General features: G+C 45.4%; 1 protein-coding gene and 1 long non-coding RNA gene across 4 annotated transcripts in view; one reads left to right on the top strand and one right to left on the bottom strand.

The window, feature by feature from the left end:
* The window catches only part of LOC133388700 (uncharacterized), a 35,445-nt gene extending 18,535 nt beyond the window's left edge, over window positions 1-16,910 (bottom strand). The window contains exons 1-2 of the long non-coding RNA XR_009763890.1: window positions 16,428-16,910; window positions 15,997-16,169 (exon numbers count right to left, since the gene is read on the bottom strand). This is a non-coding gene — a long non-coding RNA (uncharacterized LOC133388700). The remainder of the gene's footprint in view (window positions 1-15,996; window positions 16,170-16,427) is intronic.
* Window positions 16,372-21,316, top strand: part of NDST2 (N-deacetylase and N-sulfotransferase 2) — a 196,154-nt gene continuing 191,209 nt past the window's right edge. Inside the window, exons 1-2 of one of the 3 annotated variants that reach the window (XM_061634801.1) lie at window positions 16,373-16,711; window positions 18,099-18,172. The gene's annotated coding sequence lies outside the window, so the exon portion shown is untranslated. Of the gene's footprint in view, window positions 16,712-18,098; window positions 18,173-21,316 lie in introns of all 3 variants that reach the window. The other 2 variants (XM_061634803.1, XM_061634799.1) reach the window with 2 other exon arrangements.

Here is a 21,316-nt window from a genome sequence, read left to right as displayed (position 1 = left end):
CTGAACTGGAAAAAGTCTGGAGAGGAAAAGATTACAGTCTCTCCCATCCTCTGCTCCAGTTCACAGCCCATTGAGGCTGCTTCAGGTTTAAAAGCCACCTAGGAGATAATCATGGAACTCTCAAATACATGCAGCACGAGTCTTCAAAACCAGGATTCTGAATTTATCAGAGCTATACAGTAGAATTGCCAAGTGACAGGCAGAATCTCTAGTAATTTCTATGTTTTCAGCAAATATGGAAGCTGAAGGGATAGGTTTGGATGTAATGATTTGAAGCTGGGAATGAATATTGGTCCTGTGCACTCCTCCCTTCATATGCCAGCTTCTGTGCTTCAGTCCTGGTGAAAGTAAAACACAGTTTACCAAAACAAGAAATTGTAGCTTAATGTCTTGTTTGCTAACTCAATTCTGAAACCAGAATTAAACTGTGGTTTCAGATCCTGGTTAATAAACTGTCACTAAGCCACAGTTTCCTGCTTCAAACTCAATGGTGGTTTTTTTAACCAAGATCAAAGGGGGAAAGATACCTGAGGGAAGTGAGCGTAGGTACAATCCCCACTTCTGGCTTAATAAACCATGGTTTATAGCACAGTGGGGAGGAGAGCCTGGCTGGGAGTCCAGAGTCTGTAAGTTCAAATCCCCACTCGTGTCTCCTGGGTGTAAAGGGCCAGCTAAAGATCACCTCCACAATGAGTGGCTGAGGGGTTATGTGCCCTGCCACCTGTGCACAAGCTGCATTGTCCGAAGGGGCCCCAGTTGCCCCCCAGCTGGCAATTGCGGACAAGGAAGGGGCTGGCTTGTCCAGCTGTGGCAAGCTGAGCAGGCCGTAGCCAGCTGGGGAGAACTAGCCCCAGAGGGAGGCAAGGGTAAACCCCCTCTGAATACTGCTTACCATGAAAACCCTATTTATAGGGTAGCCATAAGTTGGGATTGACTTGAAGGCAGTCCATTCCCATTTTTAAGAAGCTGGAATCATTTTGACCAGACTGGCCCAAAATGTCTTCAGAGTCACAACAGATTTGCAGAATTAGTTCAGAACCAGTAAGTCAGAATTGTCAGAAAACCTAAATAATTGAAGTGCTGGGAGGATCACCTGGCTGGTGCTGGTGAGAAGCATCTGGGTGTTCTAAGTGGGAACTGTACATCCCTGAATCAACAAAGGGGAGTGGGAAGGCTGTTATGGCTGCAGAAACGGCAATATGCCTCTGAATCCAGTTGCTGGGAATTGCAGGTGAGGAGAGTGCTGTTTGTGGGCTTCTTCCCATCGGTCTGGTTGGCCATTATGAGAACAGAGTGCTGGACCAATGGGCCTTTGGCCTGATCCAGCAGGCTCTTCTTGTTAATAAGCTCCAACGAGAGCTCTAACAGAACAGCATTTAGTACATGCGCAAAAGAGAACCTGGATAATCTGGTATCTGTGTGCTGCTGAACCTGGTATCTGTATACTGCTGAGAACTCACCACTCGAGAAACTGACTCAGAAGCTCCCCCCCTTAAATGATGTGCAGCGCTGTACATTAACAATTGTGATGGGAACATGATTTTTTATTCATGGTGGATATGAAGAAAATACATATTTTGATCTGGTTTGTGTAGAAGTCTGTTGGGTCATAGAACCAATGGTATACAAATGTGGGTTTTCTAACAACTTTATAGGATTCTAGATGCAGATGATGTTAGAAAATGGACCACAAATCTGTTTTATCCTGGTTCTCGACCCATTATTTGTTTTAGTTTCTGATAAAGTGAAGTCTTTGTGGTATACACAGAATGCTTTCCCGTGTACTGTTCTTTCCAGAGACATAAAAATTAGTACATCTTGGAACAATGACCATGACTGAACACTCGGGTTGAGCTTTGTGCTATCACTTTTACATCCTGGGTCTTCAAAGTTTGCACAGCATCATACATAGGGTTTTCTCATTTCATTCTGATAATCGCCTTATGTAGTAGGGTAGGTTTAGAGTACAGTGGCAAACTGTATACCTGAGTGGAAATTTAAATCTGAGATTCCCTGATCCAAGTACAACACTATCTGCTTCACTACACTGGATCTCAATGATGTTCTTTTTTTCTGGGGGTGGGGGGATATTTTAATTATTTAGAAGTGCATAGATGGACTGATTTCCATTTTGCATTATCTACTTTTTGGTTGATGGATTTTTTGAATCCCTGTGGTCTATTAATGTGAATTAAAATTAAAAACCAGGAGGGACATACTCAGGATTCTAAGAGTTAAAACATAACATGAAGGCAGTCCATTTCCATTTTCAATCTGTATTAAGTGCATTATTTACTACTGAATATTTCTACTTGCTTAAGAAGGCAAGTACCTTGCTGATTCATATCAAAATCCATCTATACTAGTATTCTCTGTAGCTTCCCAGCAACAAGCAGGAATTAGGTGGTTCACCAGAAATTGACTAGTGTCGAAAGGCAGAGCTGGGGTCCCAACCCCGGGGAGCTGGATCCCGGAGAGTTGGGAGAAGAGTATTCGGATGGATGGCAGAGGGAAGGGGGAGGAACTTCCCCCCTTTGGAGCGAAGACGAAACAGAGGAACTGCCAGTGATAAGGTCGCTTAGCAACGGGGAGCCTGAGCCCTCCCTGGACATTCTCACGCCTCCCCCTCTTTCAGGCTCAGAGCAAGAGGGGGAAGAGGGAGGGCTGCTCACAGCCGAAAAGCGGGGAGGCAGTTTACCATCAGCCCCTCCCCTATCCCCCATCCTGGAATCGGAAACTTCAGAAGAGGAGGGGGTGATGCTTCCCCCCTCACCGCGCACACGCAGACAGCTGAAAAGACAGGAGAGAAGGGGGGGAAGGCGGGCAGTACCTGAGGGGCAGTTAAGGAGGAGCGAAAGATTGCGCGCCCGTTTGGCCCCTTCTTAAAGAACAGGCGGGAAGAAGTCCCTTGCTCTGTCAACTTTCTCCCAATGCCGCAGGACCTGTATCCCTGTATTGATTCATGAGAAAACGCAGTCTTTGTTTGGACATTACCCTAATAAAACACGAATTAACTACAATCGTTGGTCTGGTTCCTGAGTCACATCCTGGGCCTGACAGCTTGACAGAGCCACCTAAATCACCCTCAACGCTCTCTTCACTTGACTGGGACAAGATGTCAAAGGGAGCAGCGGGGGGGACGAACCCCACTTCTGAGACGGAAGAAGTGGAACTCTTGAGGACTAAGGTAGCTGATTTGCAGACGGATGTTCAAGCCCTGCTAGCAGCAGTCAAGGCGCTGAAGACGGATAATCAAACCTTGAAGGCCACGATAGACCAGATGCGAACAGCCCCTCCAGCTGCCGTAATAAAGGTTCCCATTGGATTGCCCCCAAAATACGCGGGACAAAGTGATCAGTTGGCAACCTTCGTGGCTCAATGTGAGTTATATCTGGATGTCAGGCACACGGAATTTCCAGACGATGGGGCTAAAGTAGCTTTCGTGATTAGCCTCCTGGAGGGAGAAGCTGCAAAATGGGTGACTCCGTATCTCGTGAGAAAGGATACTGTCTTAGGAAGGTACAGAGGATTTATACAGGAGATGACCGAGATGTTTCAAGACCCGCAAAGGGCTGAAACAGTAGCGCGGCAACTAGGCGCTCTGAAGCAAGCTAAAGGGACTGTTTCCGAGTACACTAACGCTTTTAAAATTCTGTCCCAGGAAACTGGTTACAATGACGCCGCCCTGATGTTTATGTACCGGAGTGGATTAAATGCTGAAATCCTGGATGAGTTGGCCAGGACCTCCCCCCCCGCTGACCTACCAGGGCTCATCCAGCTATGCCTACAGATAGATCACCGGATGGAAGGAAGGCGCCTGGAAAGGAAGCAGGAGGTCCCGATATACTCAGCCTCGGCATCCCGCAACAAGACCCTTCCCACTACAGGGATAGCAGGTAATGCAACTGAGGGACAGGGAGGGGCTAGGCCAAGACTGTCGGAAGAAGAAAAGGAAAGACGACGCCAGGAACGTTTATGCTTTTATTGTTCAAAGCCGGGCCATGTGGCCAGAGACTGTGGACTGAAAGGGGGGAAAGCCGAGCCGTCGGGAAACTAGAACACCCAGTCCACGTGCAGGCCGGTGGACTGGTGGCAGCGTTGTATAAAGGCCCCCCAACGATCCAACCTCCCTCAAAGGGGGTGTTGGTCTTGCCTATTCGGATTACAACTTCCAGAGGAGTGGTGTTTAATTCCACTGCCTTAATTGACAGTGGAGCCTCCACAAATTTTATTGATGCAAAGTTAGTCAAGCGTCATGGAATTTCCCGGTGGAAACTGGACGCTCCCCTAGCTGTGGAGACTATCGATGGGAGACCCCTGAAGTCAGGAGGGGTGACACAAGCCACGGAGGAAGTGAAACTTCAAATCCCTGGGCACGAAGAGTTCATTTCGCTATACGTGTCAGATCTCTCGAACTTTGAGGTGATTCTGGGAATGCCCTGGCTAGCAAAGCATGAACCCAAAATAAGTTGGAAGGAGGCGGTGGTGTGGTTCACCTCACAGTATTGCCAGGAGAACTGTCAACCTGAAGGAATCAAGAACACCTTAGCGGGGGCAGTGCAAGAGATCGAGCAAGTGACCCTGCCGCCAAAGTATGAAGAATTCAAAGATGTGTTTGATGAAAAAGAGGCAGAGACTTTACCCCCCCCACCGCCCTTACGACTGTGCGATTGATCTAGTGCCAGGAGCCAGCATCCCATCAGGGAGAATCTACTCTCTCACAGAGAATGAGAGGGAGGCCCTGAAGGAATTCCTGGATAAAAACCTGAGGCGAGGATTCATACGCCCCTCACAATCCCCTGCTGGAGCGCCACTATTGTTTGTGAAAAAGAAGGGGGGGGAACTCAGACCCTGTAACGACTATCGCGCATTGAACCAGATCACCATCCCCAACAGCTACCCGCTGCCCCTGATCTCAGAGTTGCTGGACCGACTGCGCTCTGCAAAAATCTTCACGAAGTTGGATTTGAGAGGAGCATACAATCTGATCAGAATGAAGGAGGGAGATGAATGGAAAACAGGATTCTTGACCGCTTATGGACAGTATGAATACCTGGTCATGCCGTTCGGGCTTTATGGAAGTCCAGGAATTTTTCAAAAATTCATGAACGACGTGTTTAGAGACTTGTTGGACACGTATGTAATCTGTTACTTAGATGATATCCTGGTGTTCTCAAAGAACCAGGAAGACCACGACCAGCATGTGAAGACGGTGTTGAAGAGACTGAGAGAAAATCACCTGTATGCTAAATCAGAGAAATGTGGATTTGACCTCAAGTCTCTAGACTTCCTTGGATATCGAATCTCAGCGGAAGGCGTGGAGATGGACCCAGGGAAAGTAAGCTGCATATTGGACTGGGGCCAACCTGTCACCAAAAAGGATGTACAACGGTTTTTGGGGTTTGCCAATTATTACAGAAAGTTCATTCCAGGGTTTTCCAAATTAACAGCTCCTGACTGACTGTTTAAGGGGAAAGAAGAAGTTTCAATGGACAGAGAACGCCACCGAGGCCTTTGAGGAGCTGAAGAGAAGGTTTGCTACTGAGCCCATTCTGCGCTTTGCTGATCCGAACCGCCCTTTCGTAGTGGAAGCAGATGCTTCAGATTTTGCCATCGGGGGGGTCCTGCTACAATTAGACCAAGAAGGGAAGGAGCTGCACCCCTGTGCGTACTTCTCTCGGAAGTTAAAGCCTGCAGAGAAGAACTACACAGTTTGGGAGAAGGAGCTGCTGGCCATCAAGGACTCTTTTGAAAACTGGAGACAATACCTAGAGGGGACCTCTCATCGAATTGAAGTGCGCTTCGACCACAAGAATCTTGAAAGCCTCCAAACAGCCAGAAAGCTGAACCAGAGACAGATAAGATGGTCCCAGTTCTTCACTAGGTTTAACTTCCAGATTACTTACCATGCCCAAGCCAAAAACCAGAGAGCGGATGCCTTATCCAGACAGCCACAATACAAAGAAAGTGAATCCGAGGACCAGCCTCAGTACGTAATCCCGCCAGAGAAATTAACGTTGGGAGTATGCCAGCCTTCATGGGAAGAGGAACTCAAAAAGGCACAAGAAGAAGATGCAGACATGCTAAAATATCAGCAGGAGACGGGACAAGGTCAAGACTCAGAAGTAACCTTTCACTGGAGAAATGGACTGTTATGGTTCAAAACCACCAGATATGTGCCAGAAGGGGAATTAAGGCTCAGAATCCTACGCCAGTGTCATGATTCCATCACAGCGGGACACTTTGGGATTTACAAGACCATTCAGAACGTGGCCAAGGACTTCTGGTGGCCTAAAATGCGTCGGGATATTGAGAGTTATGTAAAGTCCTGCTCTGTCTGTCTGCGGACAAAAACACAAACAGGGACACCAGCAGGACTGTTACAACCGTTGCCTGTCCCACACGAACCCTGGAAGGACCTCTCCATGGATTTTATAACTGATCTACCCAAGTCCCAAGGAATGACAGCCATCTTAGTAGTGGTGGATCTACTTACCAAAATGGCACACTTTCTTCCTTGTGCAGGGGCCTTAGAGGCTAAAGAAACGGCCAAGTTATTCATAAAAGAAGTCTACCGGCTGCATGGATTGCCAAACAGCGTAGTCTCAGACCGAGGAACTCAGTTCACAGCCAAGTTTTGGAGAGCAATGTGGAAACAGTTGCAGACGGAATTAAAACTCTCCTCCGCCCATCACCCCCAGACAGATGGGCAGACGGAACGCTTGAACGCCGTTTTGGAAAGATATTTACGAAGTTATGTGTCCTATCAACAGACTGACTGGGTATCATATTTGCATTTTGCAGAGTTCACCTACAACAATTCTCTGCACTCCAGCACTCAACAAACCCCGTTCTTCGCTAATTATGGATTCCATCCTAAAGTCTTTCCAAGCAGCTCAGAAGGAATGCTGGTACCGGCAGCTGAGAACTTCCTTAAGGAATTGCAAGCGGCGCAACAGACACTGAAACAGCAGTTAAATGAAGCCAAAACGGAGTACAAGCGAGTTGCTGACCTGCACAGGAAGGAGGGCCCCCCCCCTTCAACCGGGAGACCAGGTATGGCTGTCCACCCGCTTCCTCCAGATGCCGGGCAAATGTAGAAAATTACAAGACAAGAGGGTGGGTCCTTTCGAAATAGAAACTCAAATCAACCCCGTGGTGTACCGACTGAAGCTGCCTGACACGTTTAAAATACATCCTGTGTTCCATCGATCCCTCTTAACGAAAGCCGCCCCTCCCAGTGAGTTACGGCCGGAGGAACCTCCCGGAGCTCCACTCCTGGTAAATGAGCAGCTTGAGTTTGAAGTTGAGGAGATCTTAGATTCCAGGATCAGACGCCACAAGCTGCAGTACTTGATTCACTGGAAAGGCTATGGGGTGGCTGACAGATCATGGGAAGATGCAGCTGATGTGCATGCTCCAGAATTGGTAAAACTTTTCCATCAACGTTTTCCCCACCGTCCCAAGCCAGACAAGGGGAGGGGGGCACAGCCTGGGAGGGGGGATGGTGTCGGAAGGCAGAGCTGGGGTCCCAATCCCGGGGAGCTGGATCCCGGAGAGTTGGGAGAAGAGTATTCGGATGGATGGCAGAGGGAAGGGGGAGGAACTTCCCCCCTTTGGAGCGAAGACGAAACAGAGGAACTGCCAGTGATAAGGTCGCTTAGCAACGGGGAGCCTGAGCCCTCCCTGGACATTCTCACGCCTCCCCCTCTTTCAGGCTCAGAGCAAGAGGGGGAAGAGGGAGGGCTGCTCACAGCCGAAAAGCGGGGAGGCAGTTTACCATCAGCTCCTCCCCTATCCCCCATCCTGGAATCGGAAACTTCAGAAGAGGAGGGGGTGATGCTTCCCCCCTCACCGCGCACACGCAGACAGCTGAAAAGACAGGAGAGAAGGGGGGGAAGGCGGGCAGTACCTGAGGGGCAGTTAAGGAGGAGCGAAAGATTGCGCGCCCGTTTGGCCCCTTCTTAAAGAACAGGTGGGAAGAAGTCCCTTGCTCTGTCAACTTTCTCCCAATGCCGCAGGACCTGTATCCCTGTATTGATTCATGAGAAAACGCAGTCTTTGTTTGGACATTACCCTAATAAAACATGAATTAACTACAATCGTTGGTCTGGTTCCTGAGTCACATCCTGGGCCTGACAACTAGTGGTCCATAGGAGTGGAGAACCTTTTTTCTATTAAGGGCTCCATTCCTTCAGGGATAATCTGCCAGGGGCTGCATGCTGCTGGTGGGTAGAGCAAACGTGAGTAGAGTTCCATCTCACTCACCAAGCACCATGTCCATGCAATCACTGGTCTGGAGTGTTTGCACCTTGTGCTGGGCCAGAGGGACAGACTGGGAATCCTTTTGGTGTACCGCCCACCTTGCTGCCCAATGGCTTCCCTAACTGAGCTGACGGAAGTGGTCTCGGAGATACTGTTGAGATCCCCCAGACTATTAGTACTGGGAGATCTCAACATTCATGCTGAGGCTACTTTGTCTGGGGCAGCTCAGGACTTCATGGCTGCCATGACAACCATGGGGCTGTCTCAATATGTTAGTGGCCCAACACATACATCGGGGCATACTCTTGACCTGGTCTTTGCTACTGGACATGGGGATAGTGATCTGGATGTGGGGAGTTTTACATCTCTCCCATTGTCATGGACAGATCATTGCTTGCTGAAGTTTAGACTTTCAGTAGCCTTTTCCCTCTGCAAGGGTGGGGGACCTATTAAATTGGTCCGCCCCCGGAGACTAATGAATTCTGAAGGTTTTCAAAAGGCTCTGGGGGTTTTTCCAGCTGATAAGACTGGCGCTCCTGTCGAAGCCCTGGTCGATCTGTGGAATACAGAGATGACCCGGGCTGTTGACACGATCGCTCCTGCGCGCCCTCTCCTATGTAGAGCTCATACAGCTCCTTGGTATACTCCAGAGCTGAGAGCGATGAAACAAGACAGGAGGCGGCTTGAGCGGAGATGGAGACGAACTCCCGACGAATGCAATTATGAGCTGGTTCGTGCTTCTACTAAGCTCTATGTAGGAGCGGTGAGGGCGGCAAAAAAACATTTCGCCGCCACTATTCAGTCATCTCTCTCACGCCCACGGGAGCTTTTTAAAGTGGTTCGTGGCCTACTTCATCCAGGCCTACAAGATACGGCAGATACATCGGTAGCTCGATGTAATAAATTTGCTGAACACTTCCAGCATAAGATCTCATGCATTCGTCGGGACTTAGACTCCTATTTAATAGCAGTTAATCCTACTGAGGTGTCCAGAGCACAGTCTTGTCATGTTTTATTGCATGAGTTTCAGTTGGTTCAGCTCGAGGACGTGGACAAGGTGCTTGGACAGGTTCGTGCGACCACTTCCGTACTGGATCCTTGCCCCTCTTGGCTAATTAAAACTAGCAAGGAAGGAACAGTTGGCTGGGCCAAGGAAGTGATTAATGCCTCTTTACGAGAGGGAGAGATCCCTGGCTGTCTGAAAGAGGCGGCAGTGAGACCACTCCTGAAAAAACCTTCCTTGGACCCAGAGGATGTCAGCAGCTACAGACCAGTAGCCAATGTTCCGTTCCTGGGCAAGATCCTGGAACGTGTGGTTGCTGACCAGCTCCAGGCGCTGTTGGATGAAACCGATTATCTAGATCCATTTCAATCGGGGTTCAGGCCTGGTTTTGGCACTGAGACTGCCTTGGTCACCCTGTTTGATGACCTATGTCGGGAGAGAGACAGAGGGAGTGTAACTCTGTTGATTCTCCTTGACCTCTCAGCGGCTTTTGATACCATTGACCATGGTATCCTTCTGGAGAGGCTTGAGGAATTGGGAGTTGGAGGCACTGCTTGGCAGTGGTTCCGCTCCTACTTGGCGGGTCGTCTCCAGAAGATAGTGCTTGGGGAACATTGCTCGACACCGTGGGTTCTCCAATGTGGGGTCCTGCAGGGTTCGGTTCTGTCTCCCATGCTTTTTAACATTTATATGAAGCCGCTGGGGGCGGTCATCAGGAGTTTTGGAGTGCGTTGTCATCAGTATGCTGATGACACGCAGCTCTACTTCTCCTTTACATCTTCTTCAGGTGAGGCAGTCGACGTGCTGAACCGTTGCCTGGCTGCGACAATGGACTGGATGAGAACTAACAAACTGAGACTCAATCCTGACAAGACTGAGATGCTGTTGGTGGATGGTTTCTCTGATCGGATGGTGGATATATACCCTGTCCTGGATGGGGTTACACTCCCCCTAAAGGAACAGGTGCGTAGTCTGGGAGTCATCTTAGACTCTTCCCTCACACTTGAGGCTCATGTAGCCTCGGTGGCCCGGAATGCGTTCTACCAACTTCGGTTGGTAGCCCAGCTACGTCCCTATCTGAGTAAGGAGGACCTCTCATCAGTGGTACATGCTATGGTAACCTCGCGTCTGGACTACTGCAATGCGCTTTACGTAGGGCTACCTTTGAAGACGATTCGGAAGCTACAGCTAGTGCAAAATGCGGCAGCCAGACTGCTAACGAGAACTAAGCGGTCTGAGCATATAACACCTGTGCTAGCCCGTTTGCACTGGCTTCCAATATGCTTCCGGGCCAGATTCAAAGTGTTGGTACTTACCTATAAAGCCTTATACGGCGCGGGACCACGATATCTGTCGGAACGCCTCTCCCGATATGAACCGGCCCGTACACTACGGTCTACTACGAAGGCCCTCCTCCGGGTTCCGACTCATAGGGAAGCCCGGAGAGTGGTGACAAGATCTAGGGCCTTCTCAGTGGTGGCCCCCGAACTATGGAATGGTCTCCCCGAGGAGGTGCGCCTGGCGCCGACACTATCATCTTTTCGGCGCCAGGTTAAAACCTTTCTCTTCTCTGAGGCATTTTAATTCCTGTTAATTGTAAATTATTATATTTTGATTTTAGACTGTACAGTTTTGTGTACAGTTTTGTGTTATTTTTATTGTATTTTTAATGTTCACCGCCCAGAGAGCTGTTGCTAGTCGGGCGGTATATAAGCTTAATTAAATAAATAAAATAAATAAATAGAGCACCCCTTATCGCTCTGTGCCCCCTCCCCCCTCCAGTTTTTCCCTCCATACCACCAATGTGAAATTAGGCAAAGGGGCTGCAAGTACTCCCGCTGGTTTAATGTATACACCAGCCTTTCCCAAACAGTGTGCCTCCAGATGTTGTTGGACCAGAACTCCCATCTTTCCTGACCAATGGCAATGCTGGCTGTGGCTGATGGGAGTTGTGGTCCAACAACATCTGGAGACACACTCGTTGGGAAAGGCTGGTATACACATACAGATGCACAGTAGACCAAAGTCCATCTAGTCCAGCAAATCTAATGGCCAGATACACATATTTACTGAGTTTACTGTTACTACTATTTGTTCCAGCATCTGGTATACAGTTTCCAAATATTTCAAACCTATATCCTCCAAATAAGCCGGTACCAACACCTTAGGATCTAATGCTACTACTACTTCAAGAAGATCTGTCTATGGACTTGTCTAACAGATACAAACTTTGTTGGCATATCAATAACTTTATTTTAACCCCCATGGCATCAAATCCCACTGGACAAATATTTTATAATTCTAACATTAACACACACTGAGATTTTCATTTCATTTGCCCACATGTAAGCCATGCTGTCCTGTCCTTCTTTTAAATCTACATTCCATTTGAAACAATGAGGTCTTTCTCATATCATCCCTATCAAAATCTTATAAATTGTTGATAGCGTACCCTTATTGTCATTCATCTTTTGTTCAGATCTTGCTTGTCTAAAATGACTCCACCTGCTTTAATTTTGACTTTCATTTCAAAAAGGTGACACATAGAAAATCACTCCTTTCTTTCTACATTTTCAAAAGAATAAATTCTCCCATTCTTCACTATCTGCCACAATTGTGCCAGGTGATATTTTATTCATAGTCATTATTGTTGTGTCCTTTACTTGTAAGTGCAGAAGCCTCAAACTTTTTAGCTTCTCTGGAGTAGCTCCAACCCCTCCATCTTTACAATTGTCATTTTCCATATTTTCCCTATGATTTGTGACATGGCAATCAGAATTGTACCATAGCTGTTTGATCATCCAAAACTTCAAAAAAATTAATCTAGAAAAATGCAGTTTTTTGCCTTCTCTATATGAATTTTCCTGGGAATAAGCTCCACTAAACACAATGAAACTTTTTTCTGAGTAAACATGCATAGAATTCTGCTGTTAAATAATGTGAAAAAGTACTTTCCATATAGGAAACAACATGAAATTGGAGCTGAAATCATCCACCGATACCACACACATTGTATAGGGACACACTAACCAAGTTCTCAGCATGTATGTGCACAACAGAGTAAACTCGTGCAATTTTCACATATGGCTAAACATGCACTGACTTTACTATGTGTGTGTGTGTTGTGTGTATGTATACATACACACAGTCTGATTCTGTGTTGGACTTGCTTTTTAATATGTTTTTAAACCTTTTTTAAAAAACCTTTTTTTTAAAAGATGTCTTCAAAGCTTTTTTAAAAATGTTTTTAAAGTTGTTTTGTTTTAATGTATTTTAAAGTCTGGTTTTATGATGTTTTTAAGTGGTTTTAGTGCTTTTGTTTGCCGCCCTGGGCTCCTGCTGGGAAGAAGGGCGAGATAGAAATCAAATAAACACACAGACAGACACACCACACACAGGGAGATTTGTCTGTTGGCCTTTTCTGGCTATTTCAGACAGTTCCTACACCCATGTAGGAAATTAATTGTGTTTTAAGTAGTGAGAGTGGGTCACTGCACAAAACAGTGATTTAGAAGTAAAAGGTGAGTACAAGGGAAGGGGGCCAGATACCCCGACTTTTTTTGTTGTCGACACATACAGCATCAGAATCGTGCTTACAAACCTATTAGGGCTATGACCTATTCCTCATTTAAGCCTGTTTTTTCCACTGCACGTTTAAAAAAAGCAGTCTTGACCTGTACTAAAAACTGGAGTTCTGATTACAAAGCTGCCATAGAAACCTTGACTTTCTCATCTCATTTATTCATTGGCTGTTGGACCTTGCACAAACCTCTTCTTGTTCTTTGTTTCCCTTTATGTGACATGGCAGGTCCATCACTGATCTGCACCACTGAGAGGTAAATGCTTTTAGGTTAACAATATTGGTTTAGGTTAACAATATTGGTTTTTCACACAGATGTACCCGGAAAGCACAAGAAATGCTCAACCGCTGCATCACCTGACATTACAGGCTCAGTGAATAATCTCTACAGAATACAATCTATATCCCACTCAAGAACAGGAGTATTATTTCATAAGGCAGAGGAAGGGAAGGCTCATTGCAAGGTTCAGTTTGATTTGGCCTATACTTAGATAAATTCAAGATTTAGCCAACTATATGCATTTTTATTTGCAAGGAAATTTCAAAAGATCAGTCTACTTTAGGATCATTTCTTATGGTTGTTTTCCCCCATATACCTCACAATAGCTAGAGATAGAGGTGTTACTCAGGAATAATAAGTTTTCAACAAATTTAAATACAGTGCTATGATTAATGCCCGTAATTTAATACCATGAGTTGGCTTCTTCCCAAAGTCTGAGCTAATAAAACTCAGAATGATTCTTGTTTTAGTTTGCTAGACTTCTAATTTTTTGAGCCTTCAGAGGTTTATTTTGGGGGGGAGGGAATGAAGACGATGAGTCACAGGCAGGCTCCAAGCACATTGCACTGTTACTAATGGATTCTGCACCATGTCCTTTTTGTTAATTCGATATATTTTAAGAGAAGGAAAGAGGATGGAAGGGGAAAAGGAAACAAAGTTAAATGTGCATCTCCCCTTGTGAACAGAGTTAAAGGACAGTCCCAGATCTGAAAAGGTTGATGGCCACTGGATTACATTAATGATACTTCGAATTTTCCACATTCTTCCTTATATGTGGCCTTATTTATTTTATTTTTCCTCTAAGGTTTGCCAGAGCAGCTTTGATCAGCTGAGCCTGAGAACCCCTTTTGAAAGGTGCTGATTAAAGAGAAATCAAGATAGTGATCCCAAAAAGAAGAGCATGTGGAATAGTAGGAATAACTGCCACTTTAATCAATAGCAGCAATAAAGCTGACAATTATATGTGTCTCGTCGGCATCATGAGCTGTTCTGGACTGAAGTGTGGATAGGGTGTTTCACAGATGAAAAGTGGGAATGGAGTATTCTGAACCCATCCAAATGCTTCTGCCTCCCCCCTTTCCACTGATTTCCTCCTGGCTGTGCTCTAAATAGAAGCAAACCCCCTGAAGGAGAGGTGATTTCAGGGGCAAAAGTTATACTAGAAGAATTTAATTTCCTCCTGTTCTTTCTTCATATGATCCCTCCCCTCTTTTTAGTATTTATTTTAATTTTTTAAATACCTTTCATAAAAACTGGTTCAAGGTTCAGCAGTGACCTGTGGGTCTTGTCTTACATCCAGTTAGATGCTCATCTTAGTTTACAGTGGGATGAACGTCTAGTCTGATGGCGAAGACTGCTGCTGACTTACCACAATAAATCAGTTTAGTGTCTGAAGTAGTGCTGCTGCTTGTTGAACAAAATAATTGCTGTGATCCATCCCTTGAATTTCCCTGGTATCTTGGCTTCCTCTGTTCCTCTGAACTGAAAGATGGGTAACTCTGAGGAAATGGTGTTTTATTGAACACTGTAATTCACATCTGTGGTGTTGTTACTGCCTAATGTATAATCATGACCTCAACAGAGGTTGCATTTACTTTTCCTAAACCTGCTGTTCTTGTGGCCTGGCTCTTGTGTTGAAGGACAGCTCTGAAAGCCACAACCCACTATTTCTGGTCTAAATAAAATCTAGCATTGGCAAATTGGAGAAATGCAGCTTAATTTAGACCAACAAAGAATAGTCACCTTAAAAAGGAGAACTTCTGCTACACTGTGGTCTATTTTATTGGAACTAACTAACATATAGACAAGATCACTTTAATCTACCTAAACCAAACCAAGTGGAAAATCGGGTTAATTTATATGTGCCCAAAGGCCAACCAAAACAAGCAGATTTACAACACCCTCCAAATGTGCTGAGGTTTGGAGTTTGGAGAATCTATATTAGAAGTGAATTCTCTCATTATTGTCTTTCTGCCCCTATATATATCTGGCCAATGGTATAAGAGGCCAGGTATGGTCAAGAGTTATGTATGTCTTCTGTTCTGAAAAGGAACTAAGGCCTGCAAAATAAGGTGGTAGGGTGGTCTGTACCAAGCTCCAAATCACTCGCATTGTAGGTAGCACCTTTCAGATGCTACTCATTTGAAAGGGGACAGGAAAGTAATGGGGAGTGGCGCTCCTGCACCATCACCACCCATCATGCACGCTGGTTGCCCCTGCCTCTAAACATCAATGTGTTAGCATGGTCTGCAAAGAGAGAGCCAGTGTGGATGGGCTTCCATGCTATCAGGACACCAGGATGGGCATAGACTTTTTCTTTGCTGGGCTAGGCAGTATGCCTGACATGGGAAGGGGAGGAGTGTGGCCCTGCTCCCTAGCACATTTGTGATGCTTTCTTCCTGCAGTAGTTTTCTACTTACAATGTGTTTTTTATTTTGGGAAGTACTTGAGAAATTGTTTCCCTCACTTGCAATCTGAAATGGTATACTCCACTCTACCACTTTGTTCTGCTGCATGTGGGCTTGGTCTATGCACACAGAATAGGGTATACAATGGACAACAGCACTTCTGGTTTTTTCCCTTACATTTTTGAACTCCCCTAGGACAGCGCTTCCCAAACTCCCCCCACCCCGGACCACTAGAAAATTGCTGAGGGTCTTGGTGAAGCACTAAATGGTTTTTCCATCTTTTGTAGCAATTCTAACGCGCAGTACTACATGCTGTAAGGTTTTTAATTGTTTTGTTACAGACATGGTGGGGACCACCTGAATGAATCTGCTGGGCCACAGTTTGGGAACCCCTGCTCCAGATGAAGCACTCTCTGTACATACACACAAAAGCACCCTACCCAGAAAATTTCTAGCCTACCTCCTTCCCTGCTGGGCTAGTTTTCTACTTCAGAGAGGTTTGTTTTGATTGATACAGGAGACCATTCAAAACACGTAACTCAACCGACATTCTATTGTACCACTTCAGGCCTCCATCATCTCATTCTACTGCATACGTAAAGCAGGCAGATCCCGTATAGCGTTTATGAAGACCTGAAATGAACGAAACAGATTTAAGTAACACTAATAATAACAATGTTGATCGTTTTACACAAATTGTTTTTTTTAAAAGTCTCACACATTTTCACAACTCAAAAAGTGGAAGGGGGGCAGAAAAGACCCTCGCTTTCCTACGTGATCACCCCTCCCTTTTCATTTGTTAAGCCTCTGTTGAGGGCGAGGAGCCGGTTTCTCCTTCCGCCTCCGCCGACTCGCTTTAGCTGCCAGTCCCCGACCGAGGATCCAGCCTACCTTCCTTCTTTGTGGCAGTGAGCTCCAGCCCGGCGGAGGCGGGACTGGGAGGGCGGTGGTCTCCTCCTCTTCCCCGTGGCCTGGCCTGCCTGTTCCTCACATCCCTCCAAGTGGAAGATGGCGGCGGATCCGAGCGGCGACTGTGGGCTTAGCGTGCGGCCTGAGGGATCCGAGCGGCCCGCAGTGGCCCTGCTGCTGGGCCGAATCTAGCAAGGCTACGGGCGGACAGATTCGTGGTTGCTTCGTGGCGTATGGGGGGCTCTCGTGTTTCTTCGTGGCCGCAGGTGAGGGGAAGGAGGCACTTAAGCAAGCTAGGCAAAGGGGGAAGTGGACACACGGGCTGCCCCAGAGGGGCAAGGGAGGACCCAGCTGAGTCTCTGTGGGATGTGGGCGTGCGAGGCAGCCTCCGTCCCGGGCCCCGAGGGTTGGAGGGCGGGAGTAAGAGATAGTAATGAAATATTCGCGTCTGTCACATGAACCGGGTCTGTGGGTAGGTGACTGAAGCATCATCCGCTTGGTGAGGGGAATAACAATGTACTGCTTTCGTTGAGGGCTCAAATTCATGATACGTTATTTATAAACGTATTGCAGCCCTGCTTCCTCCAAGCCGGTGTAGTGTAATGGTTAGAGACTGTTGTACTACGACTGGGGAGAACCAGGTCCAAATCCCTGCTCAGCCGTGAACTTCATTGTGGTGACCTTGTGCAAGTCACCGTGTCTCAGCGTAAGGTACCTCACAGGATTGTTGTGAGGATAAAGAGGTGGAGGGAAAGGACGATGTATGCTGCTTTCAGTTCATTGAAGGAAAGGCAGGAATAAAAGTAGTAAATAAGGAGGAAACTTGTAGGGATAGATGGGATGGCGGTTGCTTTTTGATGGCAGCTCTGTGAAAATGACAAATAGTGACATGCACAAAGCAGCCCAGTCATGTTTAATGGCCAAACGTTATAGTTCTTTTTCCTACAGTCTTCCAGTCAATGACATTATTTATGATATATAAAAACTGAGGTTAATATTGACTAACAGAGTCATTTTGAGAAGAAAACAATCAATTCCTATGTCTCTTCTGCCATAAACTCACTGGATGGCGTTAGGCAAGTCGTGTGCTCTCAGTTCTCTTTTCCTTCCTCCCCCCATCTACAAAATGGGGATAATTGCAAGGATCATTCTGAGTATATGATACTCTTTGAACAATTGCAAGGTTTATATAAAGAATGTTGCTGTCCTATCCTACTTCTTCCAAGGAGTTCATGGTGGGATTGTTTCTTTTTTTGTTTCCGAGACAGACAAAAGGAAGTTCTTCTTCACACAGTGCAAAAACTATAGAATTTGCTACCACGTAGTAATAATATCCAATCATAACTTAAATGGGTTTCAAAGGGAGTTAGACAAATCCATTGGAGGATAATCAATACTGGAGACAGTATACTGTCACCATGATAGTGAGGGGTTATGCTTCTAAGTGTCAGTTTCTGGGTAGCACAAGTAAGAAACACTGCTTTTGCGCTAAATGACCTGCTTGCAGGCTTCCCATAGGCATCTGGTAGGCCACTGAGAAAACAGAACATTGGACTAATTGGACCTCTTTGATTGGATCTGAGCAGGGGAGTGGAACATTTCATTTACTTTAATTCACTGGCTCTCAAAGTATTTCACATGTATTTTTTTCAGTAATCTGTGCCACAATCTTTTAGAGAAGGTCAAAATGGTTGAAAGTTAATAGAAGTTTGCTGAAGCTTACTCAGGTGAGTTTACAACTGAGGTGAGATTTGTAGTGAGAAGGTGTAAAGTTAAGGAAGTTTTTGAGGTGACCAGAACTGTACAGAGTATTGTATGTGTTATTCCATTATACATATTCTGTTTACATAATGGCATGTTTAGCCCCTTCCTGCCCAATATATAAAGAAGTTTGGACAATAACAGTAACATTCAATAAAACACAGAAATCTCATTTAAAATCACCAGGATATTAAGATAAATAAATACAATAAAACAGTATCTCAACAATATCAAATAAACAGCTATAATGCCCAAAAGACTAAACAAACAGCCAGGTTTTAACCTGGCATCTAAACATGTAATTCAGCAGCATCTGAAGGGCCAAACGTCCCCCACACCTGTCTCAGATCTATTTCTTTTGGGGTTTAGGCCTGGTTTTGGCATGGAAACTGCCTTGGCACCCTGTGTGATGACCTTTGTCAGGAGAAGGACAGGGGGAGTGTGTCCCTGTTGATTCTCCTTGATCTCTCAGTGGCTTTCAGTACCCATAGTATTCTTCTGGAGCAGATGTCTGAGTTGGGAGTGGAGGGCACTAGCTTGTGGTGCTTCTGATCCTACCTGGACTATCTTCAGAGGGCGGTGCTTGGGTCAGGTCTGGTCAGTGCCTGGATGAGACACCTCCTGGGAACCATATGTAAGCTGCCTTGGGTTTCTATCATGAAAAGAAAGGCGAGGTATAAACGTAATAAATTCAGCTCATCTTTTTAGTGCAGTGGGATGAGTGGGATCTGTCTTTTCCCCATATTATGGATGAGCATTTTAGTTTCCTGTTTTTTGTTTTTATACTTGGTGTTAATGTTTGTTTCTGTAAGTTGTTTTGAGTCATTTTAGTGGAAAAAACTAAAATTATTATTATTATTACTATTATTACTGTATTCTAGAATATACTATGAACTAAATGCAGTTTCTGAACTGTCTTCAAATGCAGCCCCACATGTCATGCATTGCATTCGTATAATCTGAGTGTTAGCCTAACTTCAGTTATCTGTTTTCTGCTATTTCTGTTCAGTCAAGGTTGCAGCTGGTGTACTGTCCTAATCTGGTAAAAGGTGCTCTATACTATGGAGATAACCTGTGTCCTCAGTGACAAACCTGGATCAAGGAACATCCCAGACTGCAATCCTGTTCCTTGAGGTGGAGTGCTATTCCATCCAGAATTGGACAAATGCCACTTCCTTGAGCAGATTAACCATGTACCAACAGCACCTCCGTCTATTCCGGATCAAGTTTTAGTTTATTGGCCCTCCCCTAGTCCATTACCATGCCCAAACACTGAATTAGCACTCTGAACTGTGTCTCCTTAGTTAGATGAAAAAGAAAATGCATTGAATATCAGCACATTGATGACACCTTATCTTAAATCTCTGGATGAAGTTAGAACCCAGTGTGGCATCATAGCACAAATGCTTTAGAAAGCAGTAGTCCCTGCTAAAATCAGCCTTTAAAGTAGGAGTGGAAGCATTGTAATATGGTGCCATCAGTTCCCAATTTGGGCAGTCTGTCCCAAAGATACTATGGTTGATGGTACAGAGAGGTCTAGAAGAATTAACAGGATTCTTCTTCTCCATCTTTCTCCCAGTACAGGACAATCACAGCAGTTTCTCTGCCAACCAGGTGTGAAAACCCAACTGAAATAGGTCTAGGAACTCAGTCTCATCCAAGAGTTCTTGGAATTACACAGCAACCTTGTGCTTAAGCACCTTGACCAAAAAAGGAGTATTAGTTGACCAACCAGTGGTTACTAGATCTTCTAGGTTCAAGGCAGTTTCTTCAAGGACAGATGCAGCACTTCCTCCTTTGAGACAGCCAGGACTGCCCCATCTCAAGAAATCACTCACCACTTCTTCAACCCAAATAGTTAATCTTTCCCTCCTCAATGTACTGAGCCAGGAAGGGTAAGAGTCGAGTGTACAAGTTGTAGATCATACTTGTCCATATCCTTAGGTCTCAACAAATCAAATTCATCCATCAGCATAGGTGAGGCTCTGGACACTGAAGTGAATCAATAGTAATGTCCACATTGCAGTGAATGTGAGCTGTTTTATCCTCAAAGCGTTTAGCAAAATGTTACAGCATGTCTCTTGAAGGTTCTTTAATATACCCAGTCAGATCGGATTGCAAAAGGCTCCGAACCACTCAGAAAAGCTCTGCCAGATGGCACTGTGAGGATACAATGCTGGCAGAGAAAAAGTGCTTTTTCAGCTTCAGCACTGCCACAGTAAGCTCAATGACAAGTGCTTACTAGGGTTTTGGGAGGCTTGAAATGAGTTTTCCATCACTTTGGTTCCAACCACTTCTGGGGAAAGGCCATATGCTCTTAAATTTCTCCATTGGCAAGATGAAAGAGTATGTTCCATCTTTTGCTCTGTTTGCTTATTTTGAAGTCTTCCTGATGCCCCATTAGTATGATCTTGGGAGTTGTAGTTCCAAAGGAATGTGAAGGGGTGCCATTAGGTTGGGGAAAAGGTAAGTCTTCCTAATTATTATTTCAACTTCTAGCTTGTCCCAGGATTTGGGCAGGGAACATAACTAGAATAACCAGCAAAACCAGAATAGATTCTAAAACAAAATCCTACCATGTTATTAAACTTAAGAGCTAAAGTTTGTTCTCCTCCCCCCCCAAAAAAGTTGTTTCAGGGGACATGATGAAAACCGTATGTGTATACCAAATATTTGTCTCATTCCCCCCACTCCCTTTTTGGCTCCTGCTATTTTTTTTACCACTGGATGCTTCAAGGGACTCCACTGAGTTCTGTTTTGCAGTTGTTGACCTTCAGCTTATGCTTTTTTTCTATATTGCTCTTAGCTCTATGTTTTAAATGTAGGCTCCAGTTATAGGAGAGAACCTTAACATTGGAACTTAGATGAAAGTGCCATTTATTTGGTTCTACATTTGTTTAAAATTGTGTGATCACTGCATCATCTCAGTGGGTGCCATAAGTGGGAAGATTTGAGAGAATTCAGAACAAATGCTTGGATGGTGGTATTCTACAGTTCAACTACAGCTTTCTTTTCAGTTGAATCTTTGCTTTGATCTGCACTCCCTATCCACCTTTTGTTAGATATGGTTCACAAATCTACAGATTCTTGAACCTCCACAGAATGATATT

Source organism: Rhineura floridana, chromosome 7 (assembly GCF_030035675.1).
Source record: "Rhineura floridana isolate rRhiFlo1 chromosome 7, rRhiFlo1.hap2, whole genome shotgun sequence".
Lineage (NCBI taxonomy): Eukaryota > Metazoa > Chordata > Lepidosauria > Squamata > Rhineuridae > Rhineura > Rhineura floridana.
This window is presented reverse-complemented; position numbering and strand designations above follow the sequence as displayed.